Source organism: Osmia bicornis, unplaced genomic scaffold, assembly GCF_907164935.1.
Source record: "Osmia bicornis bicornis unplaced genomic scaffold, iOsmBic2.1, whole genome shotgun sequence".
In the NCBI taxonomy this organism is placed as follows: Eukaryota; Metazoa; Arthropoda; class Insecta; order Hymenoptera; family Megachilidae; genus Osmia; species Osmia bicornis.
Window position 1 is genome coordinate 200,108 of NW_025791040.1, and position 13,543 is coordinate 213,650.

Consider the following 13,543-nt stretch of genomic DNA (forward strand, 5'->3'; position numbering starts at 1 on the left):
CACGGAAGCCGGGAAACGCGTGTAATAAAACAAACATCGATTATAAAATACCTCGAATGAATCAAAAAGCCCTAATACTATTATTACGCGAATATTATAGTATTGACATAAATAAAATGTTAATCGACACCAGAGATTTTTGTACCGACTTCGTTAATTAATTGAAAGCGAATAAGATTAAATTAAAGCATTTGGAAGATTCTAGAAGACATAGAAGTTGCGACGCACTAAATTCATGAAGCGCTGTAGGGGTAAAAGAGAGAGATGGTCAACTATTAGACAGAGTCAGAGGAAGGTCGGAGGATGAGAACTCGGAAACGCGCCTAGACGAAACCAATACGCGCGGGCTCTCCCCTTCGACACGTACCCCGATTTGCCAAATGATGTCCCCACTTTGGGCCCATGATCGCGGTCGAACCCTGAGATACGATCGCTTGACTGAGGCAAATCACTCTTCGTCGAAGAATCCGCGTAGAGACAGAGTTGTCTACGGTATCGCGAAATCTGATTGCTCGGCAAAGTTCCTCCGTGTAACGAGGCAGAGTGTCGGAGAGTTTCAATTCGCGGTTATCGTGTCAAAGACTCATACGGATACGTAAAATCTTTTTACATTTTCAATTATCTATCTTTTCTCTTTCATTTTAAATCGTCCGATAATTAATTATATTCCTTTTCCGCGCCGCATTGTTTTCTGTCAATCGTATTTCGTAATCCGTAACACCGTAACGAAAGGCTCAAACGCGAACGCGTAGTGGTGCATTCAGTTCTCATTCTCTCTTCGATTTTCCAGATTTCTAGACCATCACCACAGCTTTTTCGTATACGAAACCCTTGCAATATTATATTTATATTACATCGATTGGTGAGTTGCACATTCTATATCTTGTTAACACGACGAATCTGCTGTCGAGTGAGGGCAAAACGGCGATCTACGAGACTGCTAGTTGTGGAAGTATCCCACTAGATCGTACCGTTCTTAGCGCAAAGTTCGAGGTAACAAAAATAATTATTAAAATTTTCCGTTTACACGCGCGCGAAAACGGCCCACGAGACTGTTAGTCTTGGAAGTATCCCACTGGGACCGTTTCCTTTTCTGATCGTTAATATGAGATAAACACCGAAGTTCGAATCGCGATTTTTAAAGTCAACAGTTTTGTCAATTTTCTGTTAAAGCTTCATTTCAAGTAACTACATTGATCTAATATTCATTCTAACCTGTTATTTTCTAATTCTCTATTCATATATTTCATACAGCTCGTACACATTGTAAAATAACTATTTTTGTTGTAATTATTTTCTTACAATTATACACATCTTACCCATATTTAAATTTTAATCATTTGCATTCAAACACCCCTAACTTTCCTTATTAATACGTCTACCTTCCTGCACGAATTCACACGAGGGGCCCGTATGGGACTAGAGCATTGACGAACTCAATACAACAACTTCTGAATCTTATTATAAAAATTAAACGATTCTTTTTAATTGTTCCGATCGTTAACGACCTAACATCGTCGAGCGCGATCGGGACGGTGGCAGCGAAAATACCGTCCTGATCCGTATCATCATCAATTTTCTAATTCAATAAATCTTCTTCTTTCTTTTTTTCTTTTATATTTTGTACGTCGCGCGCCGTAACTCGCTCGCGACGTAACAACCCAAAATTAATTATATACGAAAGATCACAAAATAACATACTATTCGATAATGACGCGCAGCCATCAAAAGAAATATTAAATTTAGACATTCTCACTTACACTAATTCAAAATTCGTATATGTAGAAAAACACTTCAGAGCTCAAATACAAAATTTATATCTAGATATTTTAAGTGAAAAATGCAAACTAGAAAGAAAAACAATCTACAATTCTCTATCCATAGCCTCTATTTCACCAGACGAATTTGCGTACAATTTAATGGAAAAACCGGGATATATTGCTAGGATTGCAGGAGAGGTGGTACACATCATAAAATGCACGCCAAAGGAAGTGCAATTACTCCACACAGACAAATGCTATACACAGTTACCAGTAACCTCCGGAAACCAAACACGATTCCTGACACCAAAAACACATATATTAATGAAGTCAGGAACTCAGATAGAGTGTAACACAATCATTCCACAATATTACAAAATAAACAACAATTGGATAGCACTAACACCAACACCAAGACAAGCGCAAAATCCAGGAATTCTAAAACCTAACACAAATATTTCCTGGGAATACAAAGAAATAAATTCACTAGCATCAAGCGGAATTTATTCACAAGAAGACCTCCAAGAGCTCCAACAACACATCATGTTCCCCCTAGAAAAATCAGCTTTGCTGAACACAATAGCGAGGGGCATGCTAGGAGAAGAAAGTGTACAAGGAGGACTAATCAACAACCTATTTACAGAAAACACGCTATCCCACATCGCAGAAAATACGTGGAATAAATTCGTGGAAAAATTCATCAAATTCGGTTCAATTAGCTCTGCAGTAATAATGATCCTTATAATCATTCATATCTGCAAGCTAATAATTGACACAATTATAAGAGGATACACACTGCATACATTATATGGCTGGTCCCTACACCTATTGGCGGCCATCTTTAGTTCAATTACATACTTATTGGTGACATTAAAAAACAATAAAAACATCAAATAGCTCCCAAGACGAAAATGCCTAACGAAAAACGAAGACATCGAATTGAACGAAATAAAGATAGAGCAACCAAACAGCCTAAAATGGGGGATATCACCGCCTATCCCACAACGACCACCTGCACTCAGATCACCTACAATCAAACCACCCGAAATCAAACCACCACAACCAATAAAACAAGAAAGAATACAAGTCTTTGCGCTAGAAGCATGAAACTAAGTAAACGCAACGCAAGAGGGAACGCAAGGAATACGCATAAATAAACACACGCGAACTTTAAACAAAATAAAAATTTATTCAAAAATAAAAATGAAAAGTAACAAGATTTACAAAGTAGTAATATACAATAAAAATCTTACAATAAAGGTTAACTAAAAATACGATTGGAAAGGGAAAGGAAGTGAAGGACTTATGAAATAACAATACACGGACCAAAATAAGATTTTAAAAAATGAAAGTTTATTCAAAAAAATATATAATAAAACAAAAATTTTTTTTTCCCGCTTAAAAAGGAATACAACCAAAAAAGATATATAAATTTAAGGAAAAACAATTTTTTTCTCTTCTTTTCTCTCTTATCTCCTAGAGGGCAACGTGGGCAGCGTGGACAGCATTGGCCGCGTCTACTTCTCCTCAAAGAGAGGGACAATCTCGAGGACACGATCCTCGTCCCAGTCTAATAGCTCCTCCAAAAACCGGCCGAACTCCTTACGGAACTCCTGAACCGCCCGCCGGTACGCCACATCGATCATTCCTGGATAGCACCGGAAACGGCCATCAGTACGCTGAATGGAAAACAAAGAAAACAATATAAAACAAACAAACAAACAAACAAACAAACAGACATTAAAAAAAAACCACTTACCCAGGCGGCAAACAGTTCGTTCTTTGGTTTGGAAAGGTCCATCGCAACGGTCTTGCCACGCAGATAGGCGGAATACATGAAGCTCAAAAATATTTTATTCGAAATGGCGATACTGCCCGATCAACGGATATATATATATCAAATACCCCACCAGGTGCACAAAATTTCCAAGTAAACACAAGACATTAAACCGATGAAGCACTCAATAATACTCGGAACCAGCGCATGCAAAACATCGCTGTCTCAGCGCATACCCGCCACAATAGAGGATCTAAGAATTACCAATTTCATTCTAGAAACCTTGAATTTAAAAGTTAATAAAGAAGCCCAGAAGTGTCGGTCTACAATATTATTCAGTACACGCACTATATGTAGTTCCGCTACGCACCCCTACCGCCTCAATCTCAGCGGGGAGGGAAGTAAATGGCCGTCCGAAAACCATTTACTCTTTGTAACATACCGATTCGCAAACGCAAAGAAATACTAGCAAAAAAAATGTTTACCCAGCGCAACAAATTCACACCAACTAACAAATATTGTAATTACACTCACCTTAAAATTGTAAAACTCATCTAACTCATAAAACCGCAAACTATGAATTTGGATAACACAATCGCTCAAAGAAAATTTTCTCTCCAAATTTATTTGTTGATATCGTAACGATATGCAACAATCTAGGCGGCCATGTGTCACGTCCTGTGACGCATTCTTTAAACCGCTATTTCGCCACCCAAATTCTTTAAACTTATATTTCGCTATACAGATTCTTTAAACTTATATTTCGCGATACAAATTCTTTAAACTTCTATTGCACCATCCAAATTCATCGCTCCGCAAAAATTCTGAGTGAACAACTCAGCCGGGTCGTCGTACGGCGAGAACGCTGACGATCCGAACGAGGTGGTTCACCCGAATTGCCAAATCAAAAGTCGACCTCATTAATCAATATATAATAACGCGACCAAGCCGCCCGCGTTCAGACAAATTATACTACAGAAACAGTACAGACCAATTATAGTACAGAAACAGTATCAGATCGAATTTAGTGCATAAACAGTCCAGATCAATTATAATACAGAACCAGTATAAGTTAGTGCAGACTCAAAAGTCATCGTGACCTGATCACTTCCGTAAAATTCGTTCAGAACCGGCCAGTCCGTTAACGCGAATCCGGATTTAATTCTAACACGCGTACAGAAATCCGCAAAATACGACTCTGCTACGGGACCCAGAGACCCGACAGAGCAACTCGTCATTTGTAAAACACGCGCAAGTTAAGAACTGTACGTAAAACCAATAAACATTTGTTGTGCTCGGAAGTGTGTGAACTTCAATTAAACGTCTACCCTACTGTCTCCAATCGCCAGGACGACTTATTTCTACAGGTATCCTCGCCCAGCGAAAGGTAAGTAAGAACCTCTACCTAGCTAACAACTTAGATTCAATCATACAAAAAAATACGCGGAGAACTCAGTGAGAGGGAGAACTTCGCGATATTACACCCGTTACAACACAGTTACCGTCCGCAGAACCATCCATCGTACAGCCGCGCAATCCTAGGAATCCATACTTACCATCAAACCTATCATCAAAGATAAGTCTGATATACAACACTATTCGCGAAGGTAAAGGTAATTATACTTAAAGTAAGAGGTAACAAATAAAACTTCGAGACGGGGCAAAGTCAAGAATAAATTTATTAATAAGTAAGTCAAAGCTACGATTATCATTTATTATATAAATCATTTATGTTTGTGAATAAACTGAAATAAAATATATGAATATAAATATGAATATGCATATGAATATAAATATAAACATAATTATGAATACGAACTATAAAAGAAAGTGAACCAACCATAAAGCTAATTAATAACAATATGAAATAAATCAACCCGTATAAAACCCGCAGACTGCGCGGATGCAGGACACACTGCGCTAGCACATTATCGCTGGTGCAGAAAACAAATTGTGCAAAAGTACGAAAATAAAGGAAACCAACCGCCAAGGAAAGAGAGGCCGAATAAATAAATAAGCCAAATAAAACAAAAACATAAGACACTTAACCAAATAAATCAAAATGAAATGAAAATCAAAATCAAGATCAGAATAAAAATAAAATCAAACAGCGCATGTAACGACGCATGTAATCAAGCAAATCTCATACAACCAATCAAGCACACAATTAAATAGTATTAACTAATACTAATTTACGGGATGTTACGTCCCTAGGTATAACCCATTTTCGTCTTTCGCCATTCCAATGAGGTCTTGCTCTGGAATCCGCGAAACATCAGCGTTTTCTCGATTAACGACGGCCGCGATACGAAATCAGGGGAACTCGCGGAATGCGATGGCGAAAACCCTTTGCTTGACGGTTTTCGCAAGCAAAGAGCGTCGACCTACTCCCTTTTGGGAGTATAAGTTATCGGTGCAACGCAAGTGCGCCAGTTCCGTGATAGCGTAAACCAGAGACGAAGTTCTGCTCGTCCGTGATCCGCGTTTTGGCTACCTCGAAACCAGGGAGGATCAGTCAACGACGTGCTCGGCCTACGGTTCAACACCAGTGTATCCCCGAGGTCTGAGGAATCCAGGCCCGTAATAGGACAAGTTCCAGGAGTGCCACCCGTGTGCTGTGCAGGACCACCACCAACCGCTTGCATCCTCCAAGGTCGAGTTGTAGCCCACGCGCCGCGCGTCTAGGTTTTGTCGAATCCGCGAGTTAAGCGTAAAGTGAGACCTCGAGTGTAAGTGACCGACGCGTGCAAGGAAAAGCGTTTGTGACGACACCCGAAGACAACGAAGGGTATGTAATAGCTAGCATATTAAATATCTATACAAGTTTCCCAACAACCACAATCGCGGTATCAAGATCATTCGATTCCCATCCTATCTCCCTTAACCCCTGAAAGGTAGGTCAAGGTGCGCCTTAGCGCTTTAAGCGGCAGAACCCGTAGATCATATTTAGCGTATAATAAACGCCCCGTAAAACGGGACGTAACAGGGATAAAATAAAAAATAAAATAAAATAAATCAAATCAAAATAAGATTAGATCAATTAACAGGGAAGGAATAGGATGTGAGCCCAGCATAATGCATGACATAATGAATAAATAAATAAATAATATAACAACGCGATCAAGAAAATCGCAAAATTTAAACATTATACTGCCGTGCCGTTTAGAAAGAATTGAATTCGCCTCAAACTCTTCCCTGCACATCCCTGCATGAGAAATCCTCGGAACCTCGAAACCCTTGACAAGGATGTACAAGGTCGAGGAGGAATGAAAATTAACAAATAAATGTGTAAGATAAATGAAATATATAAGACAATACTTATAATCGATCAAACCATAATTATAAGTACATGAATTATGCCGGCCCACCAAGAAGTTGAATCATCCAAATAACTAAATTTAAAATAAAATACAAAGCAATAAGAAAAATAATGAAATAAAATAAACGTAAAGTAGAATAGGCCATAGAAAAGTCAAATTCAGAGATGAGATGACGGATGACAAATTATTTACAGAAACATAACCCTAAAGTGTCAGAGCCACCAAGTGTCAAACCAGTATGCAAGGACTTGTTAAAAGAAGCGCACAATTAGCAGTTAAGAGAGCTGAATTGTAACTGAAAATGAAAAGGGAAGAAAAGAAGGGAAACAGGTAAGGAATAACATACTATAAAATAGCAGGAATAGCCCACTCCTGATGAAATGGATATTAATTTTACAGGAACAGCACACCGTACATCATCAGAAAGCACCTTACAATTACCAGAGAGACACGTCGTGTATGAGTTGAATTAAAGCATATTAAGAAGACTGAGAATAATATGAAAATGTCCAAGGAATATCAAGGACGTACAGGCAACAAATCAAGAATCAAGAAATCAAGAAGGCGATAATGAAATAAAATAAAATAGCGATAAACAGTGATGGCGTGGCACAGATAAAGTATAAAAATATAAACCGAATGGAGGAAACCATAAATAAGTACATTAAACATATTAATACCATCCACGACACTCCGTACCATCATGAAGATCAAAATAAGCTACATCATATCAATTACTTTAATTCAATTCAATTCAGAGTGAAGAACAAATGAGAGAATGAAAGAATGAGCGACAGAACAGTAAAGTAGTTAATTAAAGATATTAAAGAAGAATGAGGTAAATAATAAGACATAAATTATAAATTGAAGGCCGTAACCAGCAACATAATGTAAAATAACGTAATGTAACGTAAAGCAGTGTAATGCAATGTAATGTAATGTAGAGTAATGTAATGTGAAGAAAATGAATATAATGTAAAGAATATGAAATGTAATGTAATAAAATAGAATACAAAATACAGAAATTGAAACTGAACGTATCCATAACCGTAAAGATTATCATCCCAATTACCCTATTTCTTAATCAAAGCAGATTATAAGTCCGAATTTATAAATGATAATAATACATGCTCATTTCACTAGCAAATGCAAGAAGAACTGATTATTGGATGACATATCAAGATAATAAACTTAAAGCGACAAAACAAATCATCATTAACTGCGTAGTTCAAATAGAAACCCTAGAAGTACAAAAGTTAGAAACTGATCACCATAGGAGGTAATCAGATAGAATTAAATATAACGGAGGACTATGAATATTTCTACAGATCAAATATAAAGAGCGTAAGCTAAATTCAAACACCACATCATTGTTAACAATCTGAACAAGTAAGTATGATATGAACCATTCAAAACCCCTATTCAATCAATTGTGAATAAATTATGAATAGACATTTGCACAGACAAAACCATTCATCATCACAGAAAGAACAATAAATCAATCTACTGGCTTTGATCAATCAAAATAAAAATAACTAAATAAACAATAAATAATGAATGAATATTGAAGGGACCAACACGTTGAAAAGATTGTGAAACTTAAATTATAAATTAAGAATCAAGAAAAATAAAGGAAACTGTTAAAGTGTAATGTGTAAGCAAAATAACTAGCACAATATACTGTGATATAAAACAAATAAAAGAAGAATCAGGTCCGTGGAACCTAACCTAACCCTAAACCTAACCTAACTAACCTAACCTAACCTAATCCTAACCTTTTCTTTTTTTTAATATTTTGACAGCAAGAAAATACATTTACGTAAGCGAGGAACCGTCGGGTTAGGAGGGGTCTCGGGCAGGGTGGGACTCAAAGGTACATACCAAACCAAGTTTCCCTGAGTGGATCGTTACAGTACCCCAATACCCACTAAAAACTTGCTCCGTATCGGTTCACAATGCTACCTCCGGCAACCCCAGAGGGCTTTAATGGAGAGCATTCTGTGTAGCCACGCTGTTGCTTACACATCTGACCGACTCGGACGAACTAAAGGCGTTCAGTCGTCCAAGAACGTCGCGGGTAAGCCCACAGCGCACCTCCGCTTATAACGCAGGCTATTTTGACCCGACGGTGATTTCATTTAGCCACAGAACGTACAGAGTGCGTTGATGGTGGCAACTCTACAGCCGCTGTGCGTACCACCGTCGGAACTGTGCATTATCCTTGCAGAATTATTTTTCCCTACCCGTATGTTTCCGCAGGAGATGTGTAGGATTGAGCTGGGCCGCTTGGTCACCAGAGGCCGCAACACACATTTGGACGAGCTAAGCCTCTCGATGGGTGGATCTCAGCCTGGGAGAGGTCGCGAAAACGAAGGAGTGCTCGCATGAATGCGAGAGAGAGGAGGGCCCGAGCCGCCTGGACACCAGCGACCGCTTCACACATTTGGGTGAGCTAAGCCTCTCGATGGGCGGATTTCGGGCCTGGAATTGGTTACGCGCACTGAGGAATGCACGCATGATAACGAGCGAAAGGAAGTCTTCGGTTGCCTGGACACCATCGACCGCAACACACATTTGGGTGAGCTAAATCTCTCGATGGGCGAATTCCGGGCGTGGGAGAGGACGCGTAAAATTTTTCGAACGAAGGAATGCTCATGCGAGAGCACGCGGTAGCGCCCGGAACGCTCGTGTCGTTTGTCACATGCATTCATCCATCCATTCAGTTCATTCAGTTCTATACTACACGGATGTGAGGGTACCGTAAGCGGGATGCTACGTATAGTACGTATGCAATCGGAGAATCTGAGAAGAAAAGCGGGCACGATCGAGAGTCGGCCGGCGAGAGGAAGTGTCAGGCCGGCCGGTCTCGATCCACTGCCCGGCAGTTACAGCGAGAGCGAAAGATCGAGCTCGGGATGCTGTGAAGAGCGAGCGCGAGAGATGGGATCAAAGAAGAAGCCGCGGGTCGGAATCCGGGAGAGAGCCGAGACACGAGCGTAATGCGTCCGAGATTAGAGGTCACTGATTGGGGATCGCGCATCATGTTAATGCGATTTTAATTGAATTTAATTAAATTGATGTAAGGAAATTTAAAATGTAATAAAATTCAAAATTTATCAAAATCTATAATTTACAGAAAACTAGAATTGATGTTTCGTGTTTGAAGAACCACATTAATATTATAATTAAGAATTCATACGAACCAAAACTTTGAATTTTAAATTTGCCATGAAAATTAATTTTAAAGGTAATTAAATACAATTTTCGCGAAAGAAAGTTGGTGCAGATTGCTTTCAAGATTAATTGTCGGAGAGAGAGGTAGATGTTCGGGAAATGTAGCATGTATTAAAATTGGATTTTCGAAATTTGAATTTTAGATTAGGCACGAAAGCTAGCAGTTTTAAGGGGGTAGACACAGTACGTGACGTCACCGATTCGGGACGTCGATATTACAGTAGTTTTTTCGTTGGGCCTGGTGGAGCCACTTGCGTGTTTTGTTACGAACTTGAAAGGTTTAATTCTCAGCTAGCGTGCGCGCAACACGATCTAGGAAGGCAACAGCGCCTCAAGTATTTTTACAAACACATTCAAACGCTCATCTCGCCAGAGGCATCGCCACGATACGCCTGAAGACGAAAGCGAAACATTGGCGCGCGTTTAGAATGAGATGTACGGTGATCATGCTATCTTTCTTTCAACCCAAATGATAGAATTGTCAGGCTCCGATAAATTCTGACTGACCAAACGCGTGGATTTTACATAGCACACCGTAGCACTCCTCGCTGCTGAAAAATATATGCCTGCTCCGAAGGAACGGGCAATCTGAGAATTATTTTTAGAAGAAGTTATTAACTTTTTAAAATAAATGTTTTTTAATTAATAAAAGTATACAGGATACGTCATGCAATTGGGACGGGTTATATCTTGAATTTGGTAAGAGATAGGAAAAAGCTGTTTATGTAAAAGTTCAATGGTATGATAATGTATATTTTTCTGTGATTTCATTTTCTTCGTGAATGCAACGATGCACTCAAAAAATGCAAATCCACTTTTTATTTAAATGGAATTGCATTTTTTTTTACTTGTGTCAACTCCTTGAAACATTCTGCATAAAAAAGTAATATGGTACTATTAGAACTAATAAATGGAGGGACCTCGCGTCTGTACAGTAAAAGTTGAATTTGTGCAACAATTCATATATTCAGCAGAGGTGTCGAATCTCGGATTATATGCGATAGCCAGCCAAGCGTGAACGTAGAAAGGGACAGACAGTGGAGGAGAGAGCGAGAGGTCCAATGATCAAAGGAAAGAGCCGAAACATACCGGTGTGACTAATACTAAATCAATTATGAAACTTTTTTATTTTTGACTTTTTTTAACCGAAATTTTTACTAGCGCATTGGTGAAATTTCTCTGATTAAAATGATACCAAACACGATATACAGTAATGTCTCTCACATTGCCCATACTGACGGACGCCTCACATTGTCCCTACGCTGTTTCTACGCTTATGTATACATCACCTCTGCGCCTATGTTATCTCAATGGAAGTCAAACGTGTGATGTATGTAATGTGACACGCGACGCGGTCCTTTTGATGAGAGTTCGAGCCTTAGTAATTTATAATGAAGGAATATAACTTTTTTAATTTCACTTTTTTCTATTTACAAATTTTTTTAACATATTGGCAAGATTTTTACGATTAAAATGAGACCAAACACGATATAATTCGGACTAAATTTATTTATGAAGGCTTATTAAATAACTCACATGTGTAAACATGTATTATATTTTATAAATCAAACGTTGGGTGTACCACCGCATTGTCCCTAAAACGTAGGCTGTACCACCGCATTGTCCCTAAAACGTAGACTGTACCACCGCATTGTCCCTAAAACGTAGGCTGTACCACCGTATTGTCCCTCGAATGTAAGCTTTTTCCACATTATCCAGACACAAGTTACGTATTCAACAGATAATATGTACAAATATTTTGTGTATTTTTTCTAGAAATCCGCTCTTGTAATTCATTTAAAGCAATGATGAAATGAATTACCTAATAGGTATTGATAAGTAAACGTGATCCAAATTATATTGTGTTTGGTCTATTTTAATCGCAAAAGTCTCACCAATATGATACAAGTAATTGCATATTAAAAAGTTTAAAAATAAAAATTTTATATGTAGTACTGGTTTTTAAATCTTTCATTTGCCCGACTCTAATTCTGTCTTTCTCTTTTATTCGCTGTCCTTTTCTTTGTTCGGAAACTACAAAGGCGAACTGCGAGGCTGGAAAACGATTCTAGTCTTCCCAAGTGCCCACTTTCGATCCTACCTACGGGCAATGTGAGAGAGATTACTGCAGTTTGATGAGGGCGAGGTTTGCTATGGGGCGCTGTGAAAAAATCCAGGCGGACGGCAGTCAAATCTTAGAGAAAAAGGACAATCTCAAACAGTGCAGAATGATGAGAAGGACAGGATGACTGTAGTGCGTCTCACTCAGCGTCGTGCGTTGTTGCCTTTTTCGCTTGCCTTCGCAGCACAGTTCGAGTGACGTAATCAAGCTGACGCTTGATTCTGGCTACGATTCCAGATCGGCAGCCTTTCTACTTAGGACGCCACCTTAATAACTACTTAGCTGAACTAAATTTGTCATGTAACTTGCTCTGTAGTATCCAGATAATGGCGGAAACTCGTCTTTTGGAAATGCTTTGACGGGAATACACTTTTCGTCCTTATATGAGAAGATGTTTGATCTAAATAAGGGTGCATGTCAAAGAGGAAGGTGCCAATGCCTGGCGGTCTGGTCACCGTTTGAGTCACAGAACTGTTTTAGTGACCTAAAAATACTTGGGAATCTGCGAATGTATTTGTCGATTCTTCCTCTACTTTGGACACTCATATATTAAATATCGACACCATCTCGTGAACCATGACCAGACCGCCCTGCATTGGACATTCCTCTTTCGAATGAGCCCTCACCCAGCCCGACATCTCTCATATAAGGACGAAAGTGTATTCCCGTTAAACCCAGCTTTTTAGGCCCATTTTTGCCGGTAATGTCACCTCGCTGCATTACCCGTGTCTACCCCCTTAAGTGCCTCGTTGGGCGGGTGGGAGGCGCGTACTAACGGGTGATGAACGGATTACGTCACCCGCTCGGAGGTAGCTGCCGAAACTGGGTCAATGGGTCAGCCGTCGGTCGGCGTCCAAAGGGGGTGCGAACGAACCGTGTTCGTGTACAAAGGGTCCGATACTGCCGATCTGAAGGGGCTTCGCGCGCGATTCCTTTTTAGTCGCCTTTTACGACAAGCCAAGGAGGCTGGAGATGTATTCTGTAACCCCCCCCCCCGATGGGATGTAGTCTTCCACAGTAAATGTGTTAGAGCTAGAAGTTTCCAGGATTTAAGATTAGTGACAAATTAAGCTTTATGATTTGGGGTTGTGAAATTGTGTTGATGTTAGACTTGAGACCCGGGAGGAGTTCTGGATTTGGATGTTAAATTGAATTTAAATTGAGGGTAGAGTTGATCGCGGGAATCGTAGTCTAAAAGTAATTAAATATAATTTGTGCGGATGCGATGTAGATGAATAAATGCTCGTTATCTTAGAATTGAAGTTATGGGGAGGCTAAAATGGGTGATCAAGGAGATGAATTGTACTTGAAATTAAGGGGGTTCTGAGAA